Source organism: Somniosus microcephalus, chromosome 6 (assembly GCF_052327205.1).
Source record: "Somniosus microcephalus isolate GS21.2 chromosome 6, FLI_Smic_1.0, whole genome shotgun sequence".
Classification (NCBI taxonomy): domain Eukaryota; kingdom Metazoa; phylum Chordata; class Chondrichthyes; order Squaliformes; family Somniosidae; genus Somniosus; species Somniosus microcephalus.
The window spans coordinates 35,727,953-35,754,280 of record NC_140992.1 but is presented as its reverse complement, the minus strand read 5'-3'; the positions used below and the strand labels follow the sequence as shown (position 1 = coordinate 35,754,280).

Here is a 26,328-nt window from a genome sequence, read left to right as displayed (position 1 = left end):
TATAACAGGCGGACAATCCGCAATGATAGTTTTACACTTGGGTGACACGTTGAAAATCTACCCCTCATGTATACTTTGACTCGCCGTGAGCAATGCCTCAGAGGATCCACTAGTCTATATATCAAACGTTTTATGCTTGTGACTGTCTGATATGTCCATAAGGTGCAAAGCAGATTAACTGACTCAAGTTTCACATTTGCTTAAAAAGTAACCTATCAAAAAACAGACACACACTATGCACTATCCTTTAGAAAAAAAATCCCATGCCCCAAAAAAGGAGACAATCACATTCCTCAAAGCATTTGGGCAGCATGACAGTTCCCCTTCTCCCTCTGTTAATTTTTACCCTTGCCATTTTAGCAAGACAGCCCCAATCTCCCTTTAAAAATCGAGGCATTGCCAGAGCGGGAGCCAATGTAGGTCAACTTACCAAGTCCCGCTCGTTTTTGCTGTTGCTGCTTTGTTTGATTTTGAAGCAGGCTTCCCGTCACTTGAGCCTTGGCCTTATCTTCTACTCCATTTCGGAAGCTGCACTCTTTCATCTTCCCTTTCCCTCCTGGTGAGTGACCCAAGTGTCAGTTTATCTGCACATGCACGCAACGTGTTACTCAGTGCCATTTCTTAGGGTCCCTGTACACGCGTGACCTCAAGGCCAGTTAGAATCCATTGTGCACGTGTGACCTCCAACTCAACCTGAGAGAATGTAAATAAGTTGCAATGAAAAAGGAGAGATAGGAAAAAGGGGGAGGTGGGGTAAAGTGTGAATAAATAGGCAGATAGAGAGAAAGAAGAGAAAGTAAAGGAGGCATCATAAGACAGACAAATTAATGAGTCAGTCAAGGCGAGAGAAAGTAAAGAGAACGAATCAGTCAACAGAAAATCAAATAAAAAGAGAAAAAATTACAGAGAATGGGAGAGAGCAGAAAGATGGTTATAGCTTTTCTTTGCAAGCAACAGCATGAGAACACAACTAGTAATAAATTATAATGGGACTGAATGGGTTGAGGTTTGTATCATCAAAACCTATACAATGAGAATGTAGGCATTCTATTCTTGCATTAGTTATGCATTTATTTTGTCAACTGCTGTATTTTGCAGTTAAGTAAATTTGGCAATAATCAGATTGAGGCTTTTGTTTTCCTTCACAATAGGAATGTGTATGAAGGCTGTCAGGTTTGGGCATGTAGTTTGCAGTGGTGCCTTACAGAACGGGGGTAATTACAGTATATTCGCTGTATACAATCTTACTTGAATTCCTCGATCCTCATGTTGTATGGAACATTTCCGCAAGTACACAATCAAAAGTCCATTTTATACTTTCAAATCCTTGAAATTCCAGAAGAGTATTGATGGTGTCATGATGACTGGAAAGAAACACCAAGTTGCCCCTCCCCCACATGCTTACAGCTATAATTGCTGCCAGTAAGTTCGAGATGTATCAAATTTAATTAGTTAAAATGCACATGCCGACTTTTAAACTTCAGTTTATAAATCACCATGGCTCCATTTACTAATGAGAAGTGTGCAGTATCTACAGGCAGACTGTTACATGGAATATGTATTCTCCGAAAGAGTGTGTCCTGTTTCCAAAGCAATATTCAGATCTGTACTTAGTGTCATTACATCAATGAACTCAAATACAATACATCCTTACTCAAACTAATAAGTCAAAATTATAAATGACCCCTCAGTGATGTCATAGCCAACATTAAATAAACCAACCTTCAGTTAATTACTTTTTTCTTGGCTTATTTTTTTTGAAGAAAAAGCCACACTTTAAAAAATATTATAGAGGTGCATAGCTCGGTTTTGAGACTACTTTCTTTTGACTCTTATCAACTAATGCTTCTAAACATGGGCAGGAGTCTCGAGGAGACAGTTTGACAACTGATGTATGAATCTCTGTGTAATATGATGACGGTGCACTAAATGTGCAACAACTTTGCATCTGGCCTTTGTATGTCCCACCTCACAGCAACAGTCAAATCTGAGAAGAGGCAAAATGTTTACTCTGAAATCCAGTTTCACTCAATAACTTCAGGCAGCGCATGTTTCCCCCACAGTCACCGTGATTGCACTGCAATTTGCAACAAACAAGGCTGTTGCACAAGTCTAAAACAAGATAAAAGGTCAAGTTAGAATTAGCACCAAATGTGGACATTTTGCTAACATATGGCAAGTTCCTGATCACATCTGGACTATCAGAACTTTTGGGGGAGGGGAGGAAAAAGCTCCTTCTAATGGCTAGTGATGGAGCAATATTGGCACAGACTTGGGAGGAGGTCATCTGCCTATTCTTTTAGTGGACACATCATGCAATGTAAGTGAGTAGGAAGAAGGATCTAAAAAGGGAGTAAAAAATAATTTCAGAGGAGAAAAATATTAAAAACAAATAGAAATTTGGAAACTAAAACATAAAAAAGTACTCATAAAATCCCAAATCCATAATATTACTTAAGATCAAACATAACTTTTGTCTTGTAAATACTTATAGAAACATACATAGAAACATAGAAGATAGGAGCAGGAGTAGGCCATTCGGCCCCTCGAGCCTGCTCCGTCATTCAATAAGATCATGGCTGATCATCCAAATTCAGTACCCGGTCCCTGCCTTCCCTCCATATCCCTTGATCCCTTTAGCCTTAAGAAATATATCCAACTCCTTCTTGAATATATTTAATGAATTGGCCTCTACTGCCTTCTGTGGTAGAGAATTCCACAGGTTCACCACTCTCTGGGTGAAGAAATTCCTCCTCATCTCTGTCCTAAATGGCTTACCCCTTATCCTTAGACTGTGACCCCTGGTTCTGGACTCCCCGACCATTGGGAACATCCTTCCTGCATCTAGTCTGTCTAGTCCTTTTGGAATTTTATAAGTTTCAATGAGATCCCCTCTCATTCTTGTAAACTCCAGCGAGTACAAGCCCAATCGACCCAATCTCTCCTCATACGTCATTCCTGCCATCCCAGGTATCAGCCTGGTGAATCTTCGCTGCACTCCTTCCATGGCAAGAACATTCTTCCTCAGATAAGGCGACCAAAACTGCACACAATACTCAAGATGTGGTCTCACCAAGGCCCTGTACAACTGCAGCAAGACATCCTTGTTCCTGTACTCATACCCTCTTGCTACGAAGGCCAACATACCATTTGCCTTCTTAACCGCCTGCTGCACCTGCATGCTTACTTTCAGCGACTGGTGCACAAGGACGCCCAGGTCTCGTTGCACTTCCCCTTCTCCCAATCTATTGCCATTCTGATAATAATCTGCCATCCTGTTTTTGACACCAAAGTGGATAACCTCGCATTTATCCACGTTATATTGCATCTGCCATGCTTCTGCCCAATCACCCAACCTGTCCAAATTATACTGGAGTTTCTCGGCATCCTCCTCACAGCACACACGCCCACCCAGCTTTGTGTCGTCTGCAAACTTGGAAATATTACATCTAGTTCCCTCGTCCAGATCATTAATATATATTGTGAATAGCTGGGGTTATTAAGTTGCAGTGTGATTCATTAAAAAAAATAGCATTTTTTGGAGCTAAAGCTTGACAATATGAGTACATGTCCTACACATGCTTTTTAACATATCAAGTATGTGATACAATGAAAGTTTAATGATTTATTTTCTAAGTACTGTCTTTACTTCTTGTTTAATCCATTTTATTAATTAGCACAAAATAATGATATCTTAAGCACAGGAAAAAGGAAGTGCCCATAGTAATTACTACCTAATCAATCACCAACTGCAGTGACTCAGGATATCCTGGATTAGACATATATTGTTTCAGCCTGTGCTAAATTGATTCCTTGAAGCCGTAAGTTTTTTTTCTGCCCAGTGAGAGTGAGGGAAAGTTTGTGTATTTGAACAAAGTGATCAAAGCCAATAAAACTAGAATGAAACCAGCCATTTTGTAAAAATAATTGTTTTCAAAATAGTTGCGCCTATTCATCAAATGGTGTTTTAACAGTCCTGAGTTTCCAGCTGTTGCTTCGCTGTAGCTTTATCGGAGGTGAAACCTTATTTACTTATGGTGGCACAGCAGCAGAAAGTGCAAGGAAATTCAGGCTTTATGTTCAAGAATCAACAGAAAGTTTACCCCTTTTATTTTCTAGATTAAGTAGATTGCCTGTATCTCTCTCTCCCCTACATTCCTCTCTTTTAAGTCCTCCCACACCAGACACAATTCCATAAACAAGGGGAAATCATTTCTGTGTAACATCATTAAATATACTCTAAAACAACTCAGTTATGATGTTCAAAGGTAAAATACTGCAGATGCTTGAAATCTGAAATAAAAACAGAAAATTCTGGAAATACTCAGCAGGTCAGGCAGCATCTGTGGAGAGAGAAACAGAGTTAACGTTTCAGGTCGATAACCTTTTGTCAGAATTGGAAAAAGTTAGAGATATAATGGGCCAGAAATTCCAGGCCAGAAGTGTGAGTGCGCTCGGGGTACTCACGCTTCTGGCCGTTGGAAATGCCGGCGTTCAGCAGGAACAGCGCATGCGGGGAACGCCGGCATTTCCAGACCTCGAGCGCGTGCGACTGCACAGGCAGCGCTTGCGCAGTGAACTTCGTGGATTTCATTCATGAAATCCGTGAGGGTAAGTCCTCAGAACTTACACTGAAAAAAAGCAAGTGTAAAGTGGTTCATTGGCTGCGGAGGAAGATATATTTTATCGTGGAGCTTTTGAAATGCAATATTTTTGTTTGGGAAAGGGAGGGAAGTTATTTTAAGAAATTTTAAGTAAGTTTTAAAGTTAAAATTTTTTTTAATTTTTTTTTTTATAAAAGGGTTTTCAGAACGATAGGTAGAAGGAGCAATTGTGGCTGTGTGAATGGAATGTGAGAATGAGTTATGTGTGTATGTCCACATATATTCCTTTACGTATATGTATGTATGTTTTATATTCCTTTACTATGAATGTATGTTTTTAATTATGATTTTCCAATAAGTTACTTTCTCTGAAAGTCATAATTAAATAATACATTCATACACATAAGTAAAGGAATATATACATAACACGCAAAGGAATATATACAGACATACATACTTTCAGAAGCTCCACGATAAGAAATATCTTCCTCCGCAGCCTCTGTAGCAACTGTACCCATGCTTTTTTCATGTGTAAGTTGTAATGACTGGACCTCACTGAAAGCATTAATGAAAGCGGCGAATTATACTGCGCACGCGCTGCATGTGCAGTCGCACGCATTCTGCCTCTGAACCCCTTCGTTCAGAGGACAGGAAATGCCGGTTTTCCCCACATGCACTGTGCATGCTGAAAACCGGCATTTCATCCGGCCAGATGCGTAAGTACCCCGACCGTACTAGCGCATTTGGAAGGGAATTATTGGGCCAACATTTTACATGTCAATAAAATAAAAAATTTAACACTTGCACCACTTGCCCCCTCGCACCTGCGACTGAGGGTCCAAGGAGGTGCATTGCGCAAGAGGTCATCATCGGACGTATCCTCACACTGTTCCCTTTGGGGAACTGTATGAAGTGGTGGAAGGATTTATGGCCGTGATTAACGCTCATTCCGTGACTGTAACCATCTTTGAACCAGCCATTAGGGTGGTTAGTCCTATGGCGGGAGGGTTTTACGGGCTCCCACAACCCATCTGAGGGGGGGGGGGCACGGCCACCAACACCCACGGACGCAAGTATCCCGCTGGATGTCCACCCAGAATTTAAAGTTGGAGCTCCGACTCCACTTGCCGGGACTGTCTGGAGTGGGGTTCAAAACCCTACTCCTTCTGGCCCAGCGGCGGGGATGCTTACTGCTACGCAAAAGGCCCACTCCGCACAAAAGGTGACACCCATACGTTTCCTGCGCCTTTTCCCTCCCCGTGACTGGAGCCCTATGCTGCCATTTCACGTTGCTAATCGGATTGGGCCTTTGTCATAGCGGTAGGATCCCTGCCGCTGGGCCAGATCAGGGTAGGGTTTCGAACCCCGCTCCAGACAGTCCCGGCAAGTGGAGTCGGAGCTCCGGCTCTAAATTCTGGGTTGACATCCAGTGGGATATTTGCGTCCGTGGGTGTGGGTGGCCCCCCCTCCTTGTATAGCTTGTGGGAGCCCGTAAAACCCTCCCGCCATAGGACTAACCGCCCTAATGGCTGGTTCAAAGATGGTTACGGTCACGGAATGAGCGTTAATCACGGCCATAAATCCTTCCACCACTTCATACAGTTCCCCAAAGGGAACAGTGTGAAGACACGTATGACGACGACATTGCTAAATAAATAAATGGAATTAAAAAAATTCTTTTAGGGCTTTTAAAAGTCTTTAAATTGCTTTAATTCTCTTTAAAACTACTTCAGATTACTCAAAATAATGTAAACATTTTAAAAAGTTTATAAAAGTTACCAAAATCTTCAAAAAACTTCCAAAAACCTATTTAAACTGCTGCTTTGCATGTAAAAAAGCAAAGCAGCTTGACAGAAACATTGGGGGCGTGTCCAGTGAAACTGAGACCTCAAGGGGCGTGTCTCACTTACACTGCACGCTCCTGGGTCCGCGCTGGCTGCGCTCCTGGGCGGCGTGACGTCATACGCTGCCCAGGATTCTTGCTTCAGTTTCTGGAAGTGCAGGCGTCCCTGGAGCTGATCGGCAGGAGCGCGGGGTAAGTGCAAATACGGGGCTTGCACGCGCTGCAAGCCCCGTTCTGGAATTTCTGGCCCAATAGGATTTAAGCAAATGCAGAGGCAGGGAAAGAGGGGAGGGGAAGGTCTGTGATAGGGTGAAAGGGAGAAGAGATTAAATGACAAAAGGTATGATTGTATAAGACAAAAGAAGATGGTAATGGGATAAGTAAAGAAACAAAAGATGGGTCTAGAAGAGGTGTAAATGGGAATATCAGAATCATCAGCAACATCTGCCATCTGAAAAAATGGGGGCAAAGGATATGGTCTGAAATTGTTGAACTCAATGTTGCGTCCAGAAAGCTGTAAAGTGCCTAATCGAAACATGAGGTGCTGTTGGGCGTGTGTGCTGTGAGGAGGATGCCGAGAAACTCCAGGATGATTTGGACAGGTTGGGTGATTGGGCAGAAGCATGGCAGATGCAATATAACGTGGATAAATGTGAGGTTATCCACTTTGGTGGCAAAAACAGGAAGGCAGATTATTATCTGAATGGCAATAGATTGGGAGAAGGGGAAGTGCAATGAGACCTGGGTGTCCTTGTGCACCAGTCGCTGAAGGTAAGCATGCAGGTGCAGCAGGCGGTTAAGAAGGCAAATGGTATGTTGGCCTTCGTAGCGAGAGGGTTTGAGTGCAGGAACAAGGATGTCTTGCTGCAGTTGTACAGGGCCTTGGTGAGACCACATCTTGAGTATTGTGTGCAGTTTTGGTCGCCTTATCTGAGGAAGGATGTTCTTGCCATGGAAGGAGTTCAGCGAAGGTTCACCAGGCTGATACCTGGGATGGCAGGAATGACGTATGAGGAGAGATTGGGTCAATTTGGCTTGTACTCGCTGGAGTTTAGAAGAATGAGAGGGGATCTCATTGAAACTTATAAAATTCTGACAGGACTGGACAGGCTAGATGCTGGAAGGATGTTCCCAATGGTCGGGGAGTCCAGAACCAGGGGTCACAGTCTAAAGATAAAGGGTATGTCATTTAGGACAGAAATGAGGAGGAATTTCTTCACCCAGAGAGTGGTGAACCTGTAGAATTCTCTACCACAGAAGGCAGTAGAGGCCAATTCATTAAATATATTCAAGAAGGAGTTGGATATATTTCTTAAGGCTAAAGGGATCAAGGGATATGAGGAGAAAGCAGGGACCGGGTACTGAATTTGGATGATCAGCCATGATCACATTGAATGGCGGAGCAGGCTCGAGGGGCCGAACGGCCTACTCCTGCTCCTATCTTCTATGTTTCTATGTTCCTCGAGCTTATATTGAGCTTTGTTGGCACAGTATAGGGGGTCGAGGACTAAGCGGTCAGAGTAGAAGTGGAGCGGAGAATTAAAATGACAGGTGACTGGAATCTCGGGGTCATGCTTGCGGACTGAATGGAGGTGTTCCGCAAAGCGGTCACCCAGGGGGCGATTTTGTTAATGGAGGCGTGTTGGAGGCGGGACTGCTACTTGGCAGATCGATGTCCCGCCTCCATCGATTTGTGGCCTACCCACGCTATGTTCCCTTGATTGACCTTGCTAAGCCCGCCCAGCGGGCTTAGCAGGCCAATTATGAGGAAGCCGGTTGCAGGGAACGTCAACATATGATGTTTTTGACAGATGAATTGTCATCGTTTGACAGCTCTGTGAAGCTGTCAAACAGTGATATTCTCTGTAATCAAACTTCTTTCTTTTACAGAAATGAGATGGTTGTTGCATCTGAGAATGCAATGGCCATCTCTCATCTGCAACACGGAAGTCCGAGACTCTCTGCATACACACCGACTGAAGCTTGCAGGAAGAAACAAAGGTAAATACACTTCTACTAACACTTTGCACTTACCTCAGATACTCACCTCTACATGCTTGCACCCATCACTTACCTTCACACCACACTTTTGCAACCCCCGACCCCCGCAGACCCAGTACTCGCCTTGCTGACCTGGCGGGTTTTGGAGCCTTCAGGAAGCCTGCACTTGTGAGGGCAAAAAGGGGCTAATTCTATTTTCTGCCTGTTAACTACCTGCCTCCTAGGAAGATGGCATGGAGGTGGGTTGGGCACCCGCCCCCAAATTCTGCCATTTTCCCGGCAGTCCCGCCTCCATATCCGCATCTCCAGGGCTGGCAAAATCGCCCCCCCAATCTGCGTTTGGTTTCCCCAATGTAGAGGAGACCGCTTCGTGAGCAGCGAATACCGTATACTAAATTGAAAGAAGTACAAGTAAATCGCTGTTTCACCTGGAAGGAGTGTTTCGGGCTCTGGACTGTGGGAAGGGAGTTATTATGTTGCTACATATACAGAGACCAAGAGAAATTCTTGTAAGCAGCAAGGAGGTCTATGTCAGTGCTGTTCCTAATCCATTCACAAGTTCCCTCACCTGTGCTTAGCATGTTAATTGTTGCCACCCCCATGTCCTAATAGAGCTTTCTTACCATTTGGGGAATTGTTGGAGAGAGAATCCAAATGTATGACTGAAGTACAACATGCATACATGCCAACCTAGATAACTAGCAAAAGCTGACACAGACCCCAAATTCAAGAATGGGCCAGACATATAAAAACAAGTAGTTATTAGTTGATCTCCTATGTTGTTGTACATGGTAAGTTGGAACATGTGGTCTTGCTCTTACCTGTCTCTGTTGTATTCATGTTACTGTTTCTCTCTCTATCTCTCCACTGCGGCTTTCCCTCTCCCTAACTATTCATTTTGCTTCTCTCTCTGCCCTTCTGTCTTTTTTCTTCTTTCCTTTTGGGTGGGAGTAGCACAATGTGGTGGGGAAAGGAGCCAGCAATGGCGCAGGCTACATTTGGGGTGGTGGGTGTGGACAAAATATGGCTGTCAGCAACTCCCTTCCAATCCCCTCCACCAAAAACCCATGCTTCCCCTACTCCCTCGCTCCCATCGCATCCCCTACCGCTTCACTTTTCCAATACCCTCTCTTCTTCCTACCTACACCCCATTATCTCATCATTATTTATTATCCTTTGAACTACTCACTCAATCCCTGTATCCTCCCCCCTCAGTCCACAGTGACTCACCTCTGTGTACAGTTCTGGGCACCACACCTTAGAAAGGATATATTGGCTTTGGAAGGAGTGCAGTGCCGATTCCCCAGAATGTTACCAGGGCACCAAGGGTTAGATTATGAGGAGGGATTACATAAGAACTTAAGAAGTAGGAGCAGGAGTAGGCCATTTGGCCCTCTGAATCTGCTCCACCATTCAATAAGATCCTGGCTGATCTTTTACCTCAACTCCGCCTTCACTCAAGCTTCTACCTCAACTCCACCTTACATAAACTAGGCTTGCATTCCATGGAATATAGAAGGTTAAGGGATACTTTGAATGAGGTTTTTATGATTTTGAAAGGAATTGATAGGGTAGATGGAGAGAAACTTTTTCCGCTAGTGGGAGAGTCTAGGGCAAGGGGACACAACCTTAAAATCAGAGCCAGGCCATTCAGGAGAGAAATTTGAAAACACTTCTTCATGCACAGGGTGGTAGAAGTGTGGAACTCTCTCCCACTAAAAGCAGTAGATGCTAGCTCAATTAATAATTTAAAGTCTGTGATAGATAGATTTTTGCTAGCCAAGGGTATTAAGGGATGTGGCGCCAAGGCGGGTGGATAGAGTTAGGATACTGATCAGCCAAGATCTCAATGAATGGCGGAACAGGTTCGAGGGGCTGAATGGTCTACTTTGGTTCCTATCGCATCCTTAACCCTCCATCCACTCACTCTTCCCTGTTAGGATAATTCCTTCCTTATCCTTGTAACAGATTTGTAAAGCTAGAAACAGAAATATGTCTGAGAATTAACTTAATTTATTCTAGCTTCAAAACATTCATAATTTAACATTTCATACAGAGTAGTACACGTCTAGCACCACGTCTGAAACCATCTGTGCAGGAAACTTGTGAGGGTAAATCATGAGAGTGGATTATCCAAGTTTGAAGGTCAATAAAGCAAAGTTCCTACTGAGTCAAATGTTAAATCTCTCTTTATACCATTTTCTACTTACTGCTGGATGCAACACTATCGAGTGTTTTATGACCCCCAGTTCTTTGAGCAGATTGCCAGATAGTGATGAGGGGCCTCATATCTTTTCATATCATACTGTTACTTCCTATCATTGCTTTTCTCGAGCCATAGCTCTGTTTTACAGACCTTTGATGTATGCTCTATAGCAACCTATTGCCTTTTTATATTACAATACTCTCCTCTTTTACACACCCACTCCTGTGATCAAAAACCTGTGTTTTAAAAGTCTATGGCCTAGAAATTCACCTCGTGCGGTGGCGCAAAAAGGGCGGTATCGGATCAGCCGTCCATTATACGCCGCGCATGATATTCCATTGACTGCAATGAAACTGAATATCAGGCGTTGCGCATAACTGACGGCCGATCTGATACCACTCTTTTTGCACCAGCGCCCGAGACAAACGTCTAGTCCTATGTGTTTTAATCCTGACATCCCTTTTGTAGTGTATGTACTTTGAAGAAGGAACTATATTCTGCAGCCCCTGTATACTGCAGTACCAGTAGTGACCACCCCGGTATATAAGCCTGTGAAGTAACTTTGTATAGTAGTTCCAGTTTTGTCTCCATTCAGTAAACACCTGTTATAACCAACTCCTGCAGTCCGTGTCTCAATTACACACGGACGTTACACTGGCGACGAACAGATCCGAACTTACCTACAGTTCTGCACCACCTTACGGGGATCCATCCCTGAAGCGAAGTTGTTAGAGGTCGAGGCCAGAAGGAAGAAATCCAAAAAGTAAAAAAAAACAAACAGAAGAAACGGGCGTCGACCGTGGGCAACTGCCCTCTGATTCATGGAATTCGAAGATTTGCAGGAGAGGCTGTCGAGAGCTGGGCTTGGTTATCCAGTCTATGGTGTTCCAGCTAATCGGGCTGGTGGCAGGTAGTACACTGATCCTTCCTGGGCTGCGGCGGGCTAGAGCTCGATCGGGTGGCTTTTCAACAGGGCCGAGCAGCGTTGTCGGGAAGAGGAGAGAGAGAGAGAGGGTGGAGCACACAGGGCGCGGCCGGTGCTACGAAGCCGGGCAACGTACAGACCCGAGAAGAGGGAGGAAAGTGTCCCATAGGGTCTGCTCTGACGACGGGAACAGTAATTAAAATAAAAGAAATTCGAAGCGCAGAAAGCCGCGAGGAGCTGCAGTTTGCCACGGGGACCGCGGAGAGCGGCGTTGGCAGCAGCGCGGGGGGGAAGTGCGCGAAGACCATAGGGCGTCGCCATCAAGGCATAAAAACGCCAGCAACAGCGCTAGCAGCAGCGGAAAAGGCAAAGCGCGGGAGGCGCCATTTTGTTCAATCGGGGAAGAAGGCAAAGCGCGGGAGGCGCCATCTTAGCTCTCCAAGATGCCGAAGACTGGCAATATCACTGCCTTCGATAATGCAATAGAAGACTGGACCACGTATGTGGAAAGAGTCGAAGTATATTGCAAGGCAAATTAAGTAGCCGATGAGAAAAAGGCATCGGTACTACTAAACTTAATGGGCGCAAGAACGTACGGCCTATTGCGGAACCTGATCACTCCAGTCAAACCGATGGCGAAGAGTTTTAACGAAATTGTTGATATCCTACAGGAACACCTAAATCCTACACCGCTGCTGATAGCAGAAAGATTTAAATTCCACAAGAGAAATCAGCATAAAAATGAGAGCAATGCTGATTACCTTACGGAACTACGCAAGCTATCAAAGCACTGCCAGTTCGGAGCAGGACTGGCAGATACCCTACGGGACAAATTTGTCTGTGGACTCCTGAGTGAAGGAACCCAGAAGAGGTTACTCTCAGAGAAAGAGCTGACGCTAGATAAGGCTTTCAGCGTGGCAGTATTGTATGAAGCAGCAGCAAGGGGAGCTGTGGAAATACAGCAAAAGCCACAGGAATACGGCACCCATGAAATGACACGGGGATTTGAAAATGTTATTGCTGCGGCAGAACAACCCATGACCAGAAGGACTGCTGGTCCAAGGACAAAACATGCAGGCAATGCGGAAAGATGGGACACATTGCACGAGTTTGCAGGTCCGGGAAGAAGACTAACGACAACAAAAAGACTACTAAGGAAAAGTACAGGAAAGTACAAAAGATGACGGACAGTAGTTCCGAAGACCAGAAGAGCGATAGTGAATCCGGGAACAAGAGACTAAGCTGTCTCAAACTACACAACGTAATCGCAAAAGAGGATCACCGAACCATTTGGGTCACCCTCACGATAGCAGGGTCCCAAGTCAAAATGGAATTGGATACAGGATCAGCCCTGACCGCCATGAATCGACGAGACTACGAGCGGCTATTCTCACACATACCCTTGAAAGACACATCCATTGTCTTGAAGACATATACGGGGCAGAAAGTATACCCCAGAGGGAAAATAAGGGTGCCTGTCGAATACAACGGCAAGGAAATACAGAAATTGTATCTGTACATACTGCAAGGTGGTGGACCACCGTTATTGGGACGTGAATGGATCAGAAAGATAAGTTTAGACTGGCACTCCATTCAGGCACTGACGGTGGCTGGTAAAAAGGATGACGACGTCACACCTGGACGATTGTCAAAAATCTTGGCTAACGCTAAAGAGGTATTTCAACAAGAACTGGGAACTCTTAAAGGCATAACCGCCTTGATAAAAATAGAAGAGAATGCAATTCCCAAGTTTTTCAAAGCAAGACCGGTACCGTATGCAATTCGCCCAGCCGTCGAGGCAGAGCTGGAGAATCTGGAGAATGCAGGTGTGCTAACTAAGGTAGGCTGGAGCGAGTGGGTGACACCCATCGTTCCTGTCATGAAGAAAACGTTAAACAATAAGTCTGAGGAGCCAAGGAAGGTTTGCATCTGTGGGGACTTCAAGGTGACTGTGAACCCAGTCCTTCACACAGTACAGTATCCTCTTCCGAGGATAGAAGATATTTTCGCCTCACTATCTGGAGGGAAACGTTTTACAAAAATTGACCTAGCGCAAGCATATTTGCAGATGGAGATTGAAGAATCCTCTCGGAAATATCTCACGATAAACACTCACAAAGGTCTTTACCAGTATAATCGACTGGTATTCGGAGTTGCATCAGCTCCGGCTATATGGCAAAGAGCGATGGAACAAGTCCTGCAAGGGATTCCGGGGGCTCAGTGTTACTTGGACGACATCCTAGTGACAGGTGAAAATGACAGTGAACACCTTGCCAACCTAGAGCAGGTGCTCACTAGACTAAGAGAACATGGGCTACGAGCCAATCGCCCCAAGTGCGAGTTTTTAAGAAACAAATATCGTATTGTGGCCACGTGATTGATGAAGAGGGGTTACATAAATCCCCTGACAAAATTGAAGCGGTAGTTAAGGCTCCAGCGCCTGAAAATGTGTCGCAACTGAGGTCATTCCTCGGATTGGTGAATTACTACCATCAGTGGACCGGGCATAGAGCACATATACCAGAAACGCTGTCTACGGAGGTCACGGTCCATCATCAAAGACCCTACCCACCCCAGCCACAGTCTGTTCGCCCTCCTGCCATCTGGGAGACGCTACAGATGCATTCGCACCCGTACGACCAGATTTAGGAACAGCTTCTTTCCCAGGGCTGTCAACCTACTGAACTCCACAAATAAACTCTAAAGCCTGCACATCTGCCAATGCACTTTATTATGGTTATATTTATGTTAATATACGACAAGCCAAATGTATGTTTAATGTTTAAATGTCTTAATCCAAATGTACACTCTCGGGAGCCGCAAGCCTACATTTCGTTGTACTGCACTTGTGCACTAACAATGACAATAAAAGTTGATTTGATTTTGATTTTGATTTGAATTTGTCCACAATTCTGCACCCACTGAACGCCCTGCTACAAACTGGAGTAGCATGGAAATGGAGCAATGAATGTAAGCGGGCCTTTCAGAAGTGTAAAGGCCTGATCACTTCAAGAGAAGTATTGGCTCACTACAACCCATCACTACCGATAAGACTGGCGTGTGATGCGTCTCCCTACGGCGTTGGAGCGGTACTGTCACATAAATCCCTTGATGGTTCAGAGAGGCCGATAGCTTTTGCGTCACGCTCGTTAACTGCAGCCGAGCGTAACTACGCCCAGATTGACAGAGAGGCCCTCAGCCTGGTGTGGGGGGTGAAGAAGTTCAATCACTACCTGCACGGACAGAAATTTACTCTACTAACTGATCATCAACCTCTTGTCTCCATTTTCAACCCTAAGAAGGGCGTCCCGATAATGACAGCACAACGGCTACAGAGGTGGTCCCTTTTCCTAGGGGCACACCAATATGACATCGAGTACAAAGGAACTAAACAGCATGGGAATGCTGATGGATTGTCGCGCCTACCATTGCCGACGGTGGAAGAAGCACCTGCGGTGGATCCTGTGGAGATATTCCACTCGACCATAGTCGAATGTCTACCTGTGACGAATGCAAACATAGAAAAGGAAACACGAAATGACCCGACACTCTCCAGGGTCTATGATTTAACGGTGAAGGGATGGCCAGCACATGGCGAACCACTGTTGCCAGCATTCTCGCTGAGAAGAGAACAGCTGTCAGTGTGCCGAGGAACCTTGATGTGTGGATCCAGAGTAGTAATTCCACCCAAATTGAAGGATAGAGTGCTCAATGAGCTTCATGAGGGTCATCTGGGAGGGGTAAAAATGAAGAACTTAGCCAGAGCGTTTGTGTGGTGGCCGGGAATCGATAGAGAAATCGAAGAGATGACCAAGAGCTGTACAGGATGCCAGAAGGTCCAAAACGCCCCACCACAAGCCCCTGTACATCCATGGGAGTGGCCCTCATCTCCATGGAAAAGGGTACACATTGATTTTGCTGGTCCATTTATGGACTCGATGTTTTTAATTGCGGTGGATGCACATTCAAAGTGGCCAGAGGTAATAAAAATGTCCTCAACCACCACAGAAAAAACCATCACAGTCTTATGAACCACATTCGCCAGAAATGGGCTGCCTGAACAGATTTGCTCCGACAATGGACCACAGTTTGTGTCTGAAGAGTTCCGGAGGTTCTTAAAGAACAATGGTGTTAAGCATTACACATCCGCCCCATATCATCCAGCCACGAATGGATTGGCTGAGAGGTTCGTTCAAACATTCAAGCAGGCTATCAAGGCAATGTGTAATGAAGACATACCCCTACAACACAAGGTGGATAACTTCTTGTTTGCCTACCGGAATGCGACACATGCGGTTACCAACCAAACTCCAGCCATGATGTTCTTCAATCGAAGACTAAGATGCCGCTTGGATTTGGTTAAGCCAAACATCAGAAGAAATGTGGAGAACAGGCAGTTTCAGAATATGAATGAAAGGCCAACCAGGAGTTTTAAGATAGGTCAACCAGTTTTGGCCCGGGACTACCGCACAGAGAAATGGCAGCCAGGAACGATCTGCACACGGCAAGGACCTCTAATGTATACCGTGGACGTTGGAGAGAGCATTGTAAGACGCCATGCTGACCAGATTCTAGAGTCACTGGAAAACGTCAAATCCACACCACGATCCGATACACCTGGTGATGAAACCGAAGTACCAATTGCATCTACCTCAGAATCGGTGATATTGGAAGCAGACGAACCAAACAACGACGTTGATCCCGAATCAACTTTGCCAGAAGAACCTGATACCCCAAAGAGGCGTTATCCGGACAGAATCAGGAAGCCTCCTCAAAGACTGAATTTATAATTGCTTAACTTCAGCTAATGTATATAGCAACCGTAATTGTAAATATGTTATTTAATTATTAATCGAATGTTATGTACTGTTTAGCTAAAAGGGGAGGAATTGTAGTGTATGTACTTTGAAGAATGAACTATATTCTGCAGCCCCTGTATACTGCAGTACCAGTAGTGACCACCCCGGTATATAAGCCTGTGTAGTAACTTTGTATAGTAGTTCCAGTTTTGTCTCCATTCAGTAAACACCTGTTATAACCAACTCCTGCAGTCCGTGCCTCAATTACACACGGACGTTACACCTTTAGCTCCACATTATCTACCTAGCTTATTTATTTAATAATCTATATGTGCCTTAGGCCCTGACATCCATCCTTCCCCAACATTATCAGCGTCACTGAGGGGATAAGACAGGATTTGCAAGAACACAGTTTAAACCAATTCTGTCTACATTACTACGATAGCAAAATACTGTGGATGCTGGAAATCTGAAATAACAACAGAAAAAGCTGGAAAAACTCAGCAGTTCAGGCAACATCGAGGAGAGTGAAACAGAGTCAACGTTTTGGGTCGAACTCTTCGTCCGAACTGGAAAAGGCTAGAGAAGAAAGATTTTTAAGCAGGGGCAGGGAGGAGGGGAGGAAAGAACCAAAGGAAGGTCTGTGATAGGATGGAAGGCAGGAGAGATTGACTGAGAAAAGGGATGATAGTGTAAGGCAAAAGGAGATGGTAATTGGACAAGTTAAGAAACAAACAATGGCTCTAGATGATGTGTGAATGATGATGGCAGCAACATTAACAGCTACCATGTGAGGAAACAAGAGAAAAAAAATATATAAAGAAATACAGGGGCCAATTTATAGTCTGAAACTGTTGAATTCAATGTTAAGTCCAGAAGGCTGTAAGGTGCCTAATAGAAGGACGAGGTGCTGTTCCTTGTGCTTACGTTGAGTTTCATTGGAACAATGTAAGAGGCCGAGGATGGAGAGATTAGAGTGGGAGTGGAGGGGAGAATTAAAGTGACAGGCGACCGGAAGCTCGGGGTCATGCTTGCGGACTGAACGGGGGTGTTCCGCAAAGCGGTCACCCAATCTGCGTTTAGTCTCCCCAATGTAGAGGAGACCACATCGTGAGCAGCGAATACAGTATACTAAATTGTAAGAAGTACAAGTAAATCGCTGTTTCACCTGGAAGGAATGTTTGGGGCCCTGGATGGTGGGAAGGGAAGAGTTAAAAGGTGAAGGGGAAGGGGTATTGGGGGTGATAGAGGAGTGGACCAGGGTGTCGTGGAGGGAGCGGTCCCTTCGGAATGCTGAAAGGGGCAGGGAGGGGAAGATGTGTTTGGTGGTGGGATCACGCTGGAGGTGGCGGAAATGGCGCAGGATGATCCGTTGAATGTGGAGGCTGGTGGGGTGAAAGGTGAGGACAAGGGGAACCCTATCATGGTTCTGAGGGCAGAGGTGCGAGAAATGGAATGGACACGGTCAAGGGCCATGTCAACCACGGTAGAGGGGAATCCTCGGTTGAGGAAAAAGGAAGACATACCGGAAGCACTAGTATGGAAGGTGGCATCATCAGAACAGATACGGCGGAGATGGAGAAACTGGGCGAATGGAATAGAGTCCTTACAGGAAGCATGGTGGGAGGAAGTGTAGTCCAGGTAGCTGTGGGAGTCAGTGGGTTTTTAGTGGATGTTGGTCGATAGCCAATCCCCAGAAATGGAGACAGAGAAGTCGAGGAAGGGAAGGGAAGAGCCGGAGATGGACCATGTGAAGGTGAGGGAAGGGTGGAAATTGGAAGCAAAGTGAATGAAATGATCTTGTTCAGGGCGAGAGCAGGAAACAGCACCGATACAATCATCGATGTACCGGAAAAAGAATGAGGGAGGGGACCGGAGTAGGACTGGAACAAAGAATGTTCCACATATCCCATGAAAAGGCATAGCTAGAGCCCATGCGGGTACCCATAGCAACACCTTTAATTTAGAGAAAGTGAGTGGAGTCAAAGGAGAAGTTGTTCAATGTGAGAACAAGGTCAGCCAGGCGGAGGAGGGTGGTGGTGGATGGGGACTGGTTTGGCCTTTGTTCAAGGAAGAAGTGGAGCCCCCTCAGGCCGTCCTGGTGGGGGATGGAGGTGTAGAGGGATTGGATGTCCATAGTGAAAAGGAGACGGTTGGGGCCAGGAAACTGGAAACTGTTAAAATGGCGGAGGGTGTCGGAAGAGTCGCGAATGTAGGTGGGAAGGGACTGGACAAGAGGAGAAAAAAGAGTCGACATAGGAAGAAATCAGTTCTGTGGGGCAAGAACAGGCTGAAACAATGGGTCTACTGTTTGTGGATCTTGGGAAGGAGGTCGAAGCGGGCTGTGCAAGGTTCAGGGGTGTTATGTATTGTGTGTTCTCCTCCCACCTGTGGTGGCGCTGTCACAGCAGATAAATGGTTGGGTGTTCTCTTGGTTAAGTTTAGCTCTCTTTGTTCGGAACTCTCCAGAACTTCCCCTTTCCTTCGAATAAAGCACTTCATGTTTGAATCTCTGAGTTCTAATTGTGTCTAGGTAAAAAGGTACCGACACAACAAGGGGCTATGAGGTTGGCGGCCATTACTGTTCTGTATTAGAATAATTTAAAAACATATCTATATTCTTACATTCCCCACTTTGAGGCTTAAAAGGACCTCCTCTTTGTGGCCTCGCAAACTTACTTTCCCTTTGGAGCTAATATTTTTATTGTATTCCCTCTCATCTCAACTTATTTACGCTCCCAGCTGTCCTCTCATCCTCTTACCTTCCCTTGCTATCTGTTTCTTTTGGAGGCTTGTTTGCTTTCAAAATGCAACCTACTTGAATTTTTCTTTAAAAAGAATATCAGATGAAAATGTGAAAAGGTGCTCTATCTGTCTGCTTCTCCCTCTTTCTGCATGTGCCCCTCTCTCTCAGTCTCACAGATGTTAGTAATTTGGGCTTTTACCTTTTCTAATGTAAACAAAACAGAAGGAGGACAATTAGGTGGTTTCAAAGTTCAGCTTTTTAAAAAAAACTTAAACTAACATTAGCATGACGAAAGACACTCAGCTTAATGCACTTTATAAAATTTATAGAACACCAAACAAAAGCTTCAGAAGTGTGTAATAAATACACTGAGTTTTTTTACTCTCTCACATAGCATCTTTGTTTTAAAAAAAACTTAACGTAAACTTTACCTGAATAAAGCTTTTGAAATTTGCCCTCTAGCTTTTTCTTTAAATGATTTTGAAGAACAACTTAGCAGAAAATATTAGAAGATAAATAGCTATATTCTATTAATACAGCTGACAAAACAGTACTGATACATCCTGGGAAACACTACACATGCTCAAGCTGCACAATCCAAACACAGCTCATTGCAACACAGTTCTGGGCAAAAATGTCAAGCTCGAACCTAAGGCTTTGGGATAAGCTGAGGCCTTCAAGTAAAAACTTTATTGAAGACATTAAAAGGCACAGAAAACAATTCAAAGGATAAGTTTAAGGCTGTAATATGTAATTTAAAAAATAAGCCCTTATTATGCCCATTAGAGATTTTAGTTACTGAGGGGAAAAAAAATCAAACAAGGAACATTTTCAGAAAGCATTTTGGGGGAAAAATTCAGTATCGACCATTTTGGGGTGCTAACATCGCCTGGGCGCTAACCTTAGCGCCGGCGACCGCGAAATTGAGTTTTAGCGCCCCAAGAGGGAGTGGAGCGCTAAATCAAGCGCTACACACTTCTCTTAGGGTGCTAACGTCGGAGAGCGGGGCGCTACCTTCAGAGTGCCAGTCAAGTTCCGGTGCTGTCAATTAGAAAGCCGTCAGACAGACTGGCGCCTTCCAGTTCTTAAAGGGGAGGTTTAATCATGCTGCACAGCCTCACTCTGATCATTGCTGCTTGTGAACTGGGCCTGCAAGGAGCTGCAAACCTTCACCTAAGAAGTAATGGCTGATCAGAGGACGTAGAAATGATCCAGAGCAATGCAAGTGAAGAAACTGTTAGAACAGCAACAAAGCAAAAATGGAGAAAATGTGAACGCAGCCAAAATGCTATCCGACAAGCCAGCAATGAATCTGACCTCCCAATGAACCGGTAAGTGATCCCTTTAAATAGCGGCCCGGGAGCGGCAATCCCAGACATCATGCCTGCTATTTCTGTCGTTCTCAGCGCCAGGCGGTAAGTCAGGGGAAGCGACTGAATTTTGCATCCGGGGCGTTGCACACTCATTGAAGTCACGGTCTGAGCGCCGCTAGAGGGCCGGGTGCTAAGTGTTAGCGCCGGCGCTAAATGCGGACTGAATTTCGCAGGTGGTGTTGGAATCGCTGCACCTGGACGATAAGCCCTTAGCGCTCAGTTAGTGCCCCACCCGGGTGCTAACAGGAGGTGCTAAGGTACCGAATTTCTAGCCCTTTGAGTGATTTGTAGGGAAAAGATAATATGGCAACACCTAGTGGCATGATTGTGCAATTACAGGATGACAAGTTTACATAGGTGGTTTCCATTATAAATATGGTCATAGACATTCAGAATAGAAAAAAAGTTGACACAAAAAGGTAAGAAAAAGAGCGACAACAGGAAGTAAGGTTTTGTAGACAGGAAACTGCATGGATGTAAGATTTTAATAAGATATAGATATGGGCTAGAATTTTTGCAGGGTTCTGCTGATCGCCCACTGTAACTTCAGAGGAAGATCAGGAGAAACCCTGGAAAAATGGCATGATTGGCTAAAAATGACTGTTTATGGAGTTTCCCCAGGTGTTCCACTTATCTCACACCGAAGTTATGTTGTGAGATTATATAGAATTTACAGCACAGAAACAGGCCATTCTGCCCAACAGGTCTATGCCAGTGTTTATACTCCAAAACGAGCCTCCTCCCACCCCTCTCCATCTCACCCTATCAGTATATCCTATTCCTTTCTCCCTCATATACTGATCTAGCTTCCCCTTAAATGCATCTATGTTATTCACCACATTCTCACCACTCTCTGAGTAACAAAGTTTCTCCTGAATTCCTTATTGGATTTATTAGTGACTATCTTATAGTTAAGGCCCCTAGTTATGGACTCTCCTACAAGTGGAACCATCTTCTCTACGTCCACCCTATCGAACCCCTTCATAATTTGAAAGACTTGTATCAGGTCACCCCTCAGCCTTCTCATTTCCAGTGAAAAGAGCCCCAGCCTGTTCAGTCTTTCCTGTTACAACCATTCAATTCTGGTATCAGAAAATGTGTTTTTACAAAATGTGCAAGTGTCAAATCCAGAGACCAAGTTCCCCACTCCCAATCAGTATGGTTGTGTCCGAAGCTGGGATTGTAATCTGGGTGCACACGGGAGAACCCCTGTGCAAATTCTACCCCGGGGTTTGTTACTTAAGCTGTAGGTATACACAACATTATTTCACTTGTATTAGAGGGAAAAAAGCATAAGCACAGTTTATTCTTAGTTCATAGTTACTTAATTTGAATTACTGGATAATTCAATTTTTTTAGCACAAAAACACCGTTGAATTATCACCAGTAGTCTATAAATGAAAGCCTGAAAGGGAAATCCAAATATTGAATGCATAAAATTGGTGGGGTCCCAAACGTGCCCCCCAGTAAACTTTATATTTTTACATTAAAATTATGCATTCTGATCAATTCTGATCAAAGCCTTTTTGTACTTCACAATTAATAGGTTTTAATCGAAAGAAAGGGAAAACAAAAGGAAATTTGGATTTTCAACAGACCAACACTTATCCAAAAGTTACCTCAGCGGTAATTTTACCACATCCAACCCCCTACCACTCAGTCCAAAAAGGCATTCTACCTCCTCTAGATCCAATTCACAAAGATATTACCTTGTGAAAAGACTCAACCTTTCACAGACTCTCTCCTCCACCCCAATTCAACTTGGCACTCTTCTTGTCCTCTTACAACCCAGTTAAGCTGGTACGCGTTTTCCACTCTCCAGTTCAAACAGGTACTCTCCCTCCACACACTCTCTCAGTTAATGTTAGCACTCTCTTATCATCCATTTCCCCCTCCCCTTCATTGCCACCGATCCCACTCTTTCATTGCCTTTCCTCGTCCCTTCATTTCCCTCTCCCTGCCATTTCCAACCATCCCCCTCTCACTGATATCCAGCGCCATTCATTGCCTTCCATTCCCATCCATTTCCTCCTCTTTCTCCCCTTCATTACCATCCATTACGCCCCTTCATTGCCATCCATCCCCCCTTTTGTTGCTGTCCATTTCCCCTATTCATTGCCATCCATTTACTACGTGCCTTCTCATTCCTGCTCCTGAATCTGGCTTCGATTGCATTATCACAGTTCTCATAAGAGTTCCCAGCTACAGAGGCTGCAATCCCTGTCATTATGCTGGGGGCAGCAATGAGAGGAGGGGCGAGAGGGACCCAATCCAGTGCATTGGCAGCTGGACTCGGGGAGGAACGGGACGAGAGGGAGAGTGGTCGGGTTTGCACTGATTTTTGGCAGCAATCACTGATATACTGACCAGGACCAATGAAATGAAATCCAGATAGTTGGCGTGTAAAATGTGTCAGTGTTTGCTATCAGGCCAATGAAATACAGTGTATCTTTTAATGGCTTTTTTGTACTGCAAAACCATTTCAAGAAGCAGCTCTGTAATACTTTGGGAGACTACTGATGCTGCACAATTAACCCTTTTTATATTATATTAATAATTACACAGTGCTGGGGCAACAAACAGCTGTACATATGTAAAATTGTCTATGTTTGAAAATCATGGTTAATGACCTTGTTTTCTGGCGACTGGTTCTTTCCCAAAGGATGGGGAAAATCTGTACAAAAACCACCTCCTTAGGTGGGCCCAGCTGCTCCGGAGGCCGCAGCGCCGCCGTATATTCTTTGTAACGCTGCTAGTTAAATGGGGACTGCTGATCGCAGCACTGGAAAATAAAGGGGACATAAAACACTTAGGCCTTCTAATCAAACATCCGAACTGCAATCAAAGAACATGAAGTACCTACCTACAACAACTCCCTTCATGCTCAAGGACTAGACTGACTAAAGTTTGATCAGTGTTGGCACCAGGAAATGGGGTATGGCAACCAAGGGAAAGAAAAAAAGTAAAAATCTTCAGCAATTTCAAACAAAACAATAACAGCAAAAGTTCAACATGTGTGAAGAAGTGATGCGAACTGGTCCAAGTCAAAACCCAAGGGCAGAGCTATCAGACCTTCCACGGGACAATAAACACAAGACTATTAGCTGGAAAATAACCATAGAGGAATCCACGTCTGTTTAATACAGATTACAGATATCTAATTTAATTTTATCTTGGACAGTTTAATAGAAATAATTAATTCAGTACCTCTGTGTAATCTGAAGTGGCTCTTTATTACTTCCCTTTTATCCCCAGCAGAAGAATTCTAAGCACATGGAGGTTATCAGAACGTACAATATGAGAGTTAATTAAAAATTGTAATCCAATCTGTCTTCATAGCAGCTTGGAAACAAACTTCTGGAAAAGAACGGGTTTGGTTTTTCCTCTTGTGCTTATAGGTGCAAATTACATATCATTTTCCTCTTGGCAGCTTTTGTACCTATAAAGGTAGTTTCGATAAAATTAATCTGCGGAATTTAATTTTAGCAAATTAATGAACCAGGCAGCAGAAAGCATTGATACACTGAAGGGCTAAGAAAGAAAGACTTGCATTTATATAGCGCCTTTCACAACCACTGGATGTCCCAAAGTGCTTTGCAGCCAATGAAGTACTTTTGAAATGTAGTCACTGTTGTAAGGTAGGAATTGCAGCAGCCAATTTGCACACAGCAAGCTCCCACAAACAGCAATGTGATAATGACCAGATAATCTGTTTTAGTGACGTTGATTGAGGGCTAAATATTGGCCAGGACACCAGGGATAACTCCCCTGCTCTTCTTCAATATAGTGCCATAGGATCTTTCACATCCACCTGAGAGAGCAGACGGGGCCTCGGTTTAACGTCTCATCCAAAAGACGGCACCTCCGACAGTGCAGCACTCCCTCAGCACTGCACTGGAGTGTCAGCCTGGATTTTTGTGCTCAAATCTCTGGAGTGGGACTTGAACCCACAACCTGCTGATGCTAGAGTGCTACCCACTGAGCCAGGGCTGACAGGAGAGTGGTTGGTGCCTGCTCTTTTGCCCTGTACATAAATCCTAAACTCTCAGCAATGCCAGCAGGACAGGCACTGAGCTAAGAGCAGGTGCTTCTGCTGGCTTTGTGGTAAATGCAAGGCCCAACATCTCACTGGGTTATACAGAACAGGAAAGGCCCAGGTTTATGCTGAGTTAGTTGCAATCAACTGGTGGGGTGGGGAGGGGGGAGGGGGGAGGGCAGTGGAGCACTAAAGACTTTTTCACTGAAGCACAAATCATAAAGGTGCAGAAATATGGAAACTATTATCTATTTAAAAACCACTTGCTTTGTAGTTTTATTTTTACTTACTATCATAATTACAGTGTAACTATCATCTAACACCGCTTAGGCCAAATCAATCACTATAACTGAATTCCACTGTATCGGTGTTCTTTCAATCACATGCATTGCTACTGCCCTAGCAAACAAATGACTTAGCTGCGTCTGAATTGCCCCGATTTCAAGAGTTTAGGAAATTACCAGTTATCACCGAGCTGTCATCCATAGGTTATGGAGCTGTGATCTCCAGGTAACTAGGTTAGTAGGCTGCTGTGGCCCAGTTATTAAGCTGTTGTTCCAAGGTAACTGGTTTGTTATTGCTAGGACTTGGTTCTCAGGTACCTGGACTATTATCCTTAGCTGTTATTGTTCGATTATTGTTCAGTCTTCAAGCTGTTATCATTTGTGCAGTTACAAAAGTGAATGCCCCATTATCACTGGGTTACTGAGCTGTTGTTGCCAGATTACTGCGTAATCAAGCTGCACACTAACCATTCAATATTGATTTTCTTTTTAACTCTAAGGTGTATTTCTTTCTCTAATTCATCTTTAGCAGCAGTGAAGATGCTAATTATATCTTTTCTAATTAAGTCCATCTGAGTTGTTGTCAACTCTGGAAATTAAATTGGCAGTTTTTTGTTTACAAAAGTAGTTTAGTTTGAGGGAGAGAGTAATTGAAGCACCTTTGGTATTAAAGTTAAACAGCTGGAATCTGCAGGCTGGAGAACAAGTATCCACAGAAGAATGTGCAATGATGATCAATGCCTCTGTTTAAAAAAATGTTTTTTTTCAAACTACTGCATCGTAAAAACCACAATCATGCCCACCTCCTCGGAATAGCATTGATTCTGTCCAATAAGGGTATAATTCATATGATTTTCTCTGTTGACCTGCTTAGCTGTCTTGGTCTCCCCTGCTCCCCATAACCCCAGTCTCCCGCCCCACAACATTCTGATTTCACCCGTGGTCTATACCCACACTCATTTCCTCTATCAGACCCGGCATCAGCTCCTTTGATCTCATCACAGCCAAGCTCTTAGCCACACAATTGCAATTCTAAAGCTCAATGCTCACTGACGTTCATCATTAACCTGAGTCATTGTTTCCATGCCCTTCAAAACTTCCCTGCCCTTCTTAAAAGGATTACCCTCAAACCTCTCTGATTACTGCCCCATCTCCAACTTCCTCTAGGTCCTCGACCTGAAACGTTAACTATATTTCTCTCTCCACAGATGCTGCCTGACCAGCATTTTCTGATTTTATGCCAACTTCCTCTTGCTCCATTAAGATTTATGAACACATGATTGGCACACAGCTCCCCACCCATCACTTCCTCTTTCAAGCCTACCAGTCTAATACCATGGTGTGGAGATGCCGGAGTTGGACTGGGGTGGACAAATGTAAGAAGTCACACAACACCAGGTTATAGTCCAACAGCTTTATTTGAAATCACAAGCTTTCGGAGCGCTGCTCCTTCTTCAGGTGAAGTGGAGAAATGCATAAAGACACAGCTTATATAATCAGAGAATCATGTC

General features: G+C 44.4%; 1 long non-coding RNA gene across 3 annotated transcripts in view; it reads right to left on the bottom strand.

Moving 5' to 3' along the window:
- LOC147115606 (uncharacterized) overlaps positions 1-24,682 on the bottom strand; it is a 34,752-nt gene extending 10,070 nt beyond the window's left edge. Inside the window, exons 1-2 of one of the 3 annotated variants that reach the window (XR_015078649.1) lie at positions 23,128-24,682; positions 431-693 (exon numbers count right to left, since the gene is read on the bottom strand). This is a non-coding gene — a long non-coding RNA (uncharacterized LOC147115606). Of the gene's footprint in view, positions 1-430; positions 5,100-23,127 lie in introns of those variants that run through there. The other 2 variants (XR_015078650.1, XR_015078648.1) reach the window with 2 other exon arrangements.
- Between the last annotated feature and the right edge of the window lie 1,646 nt (positions 24,683-26,328).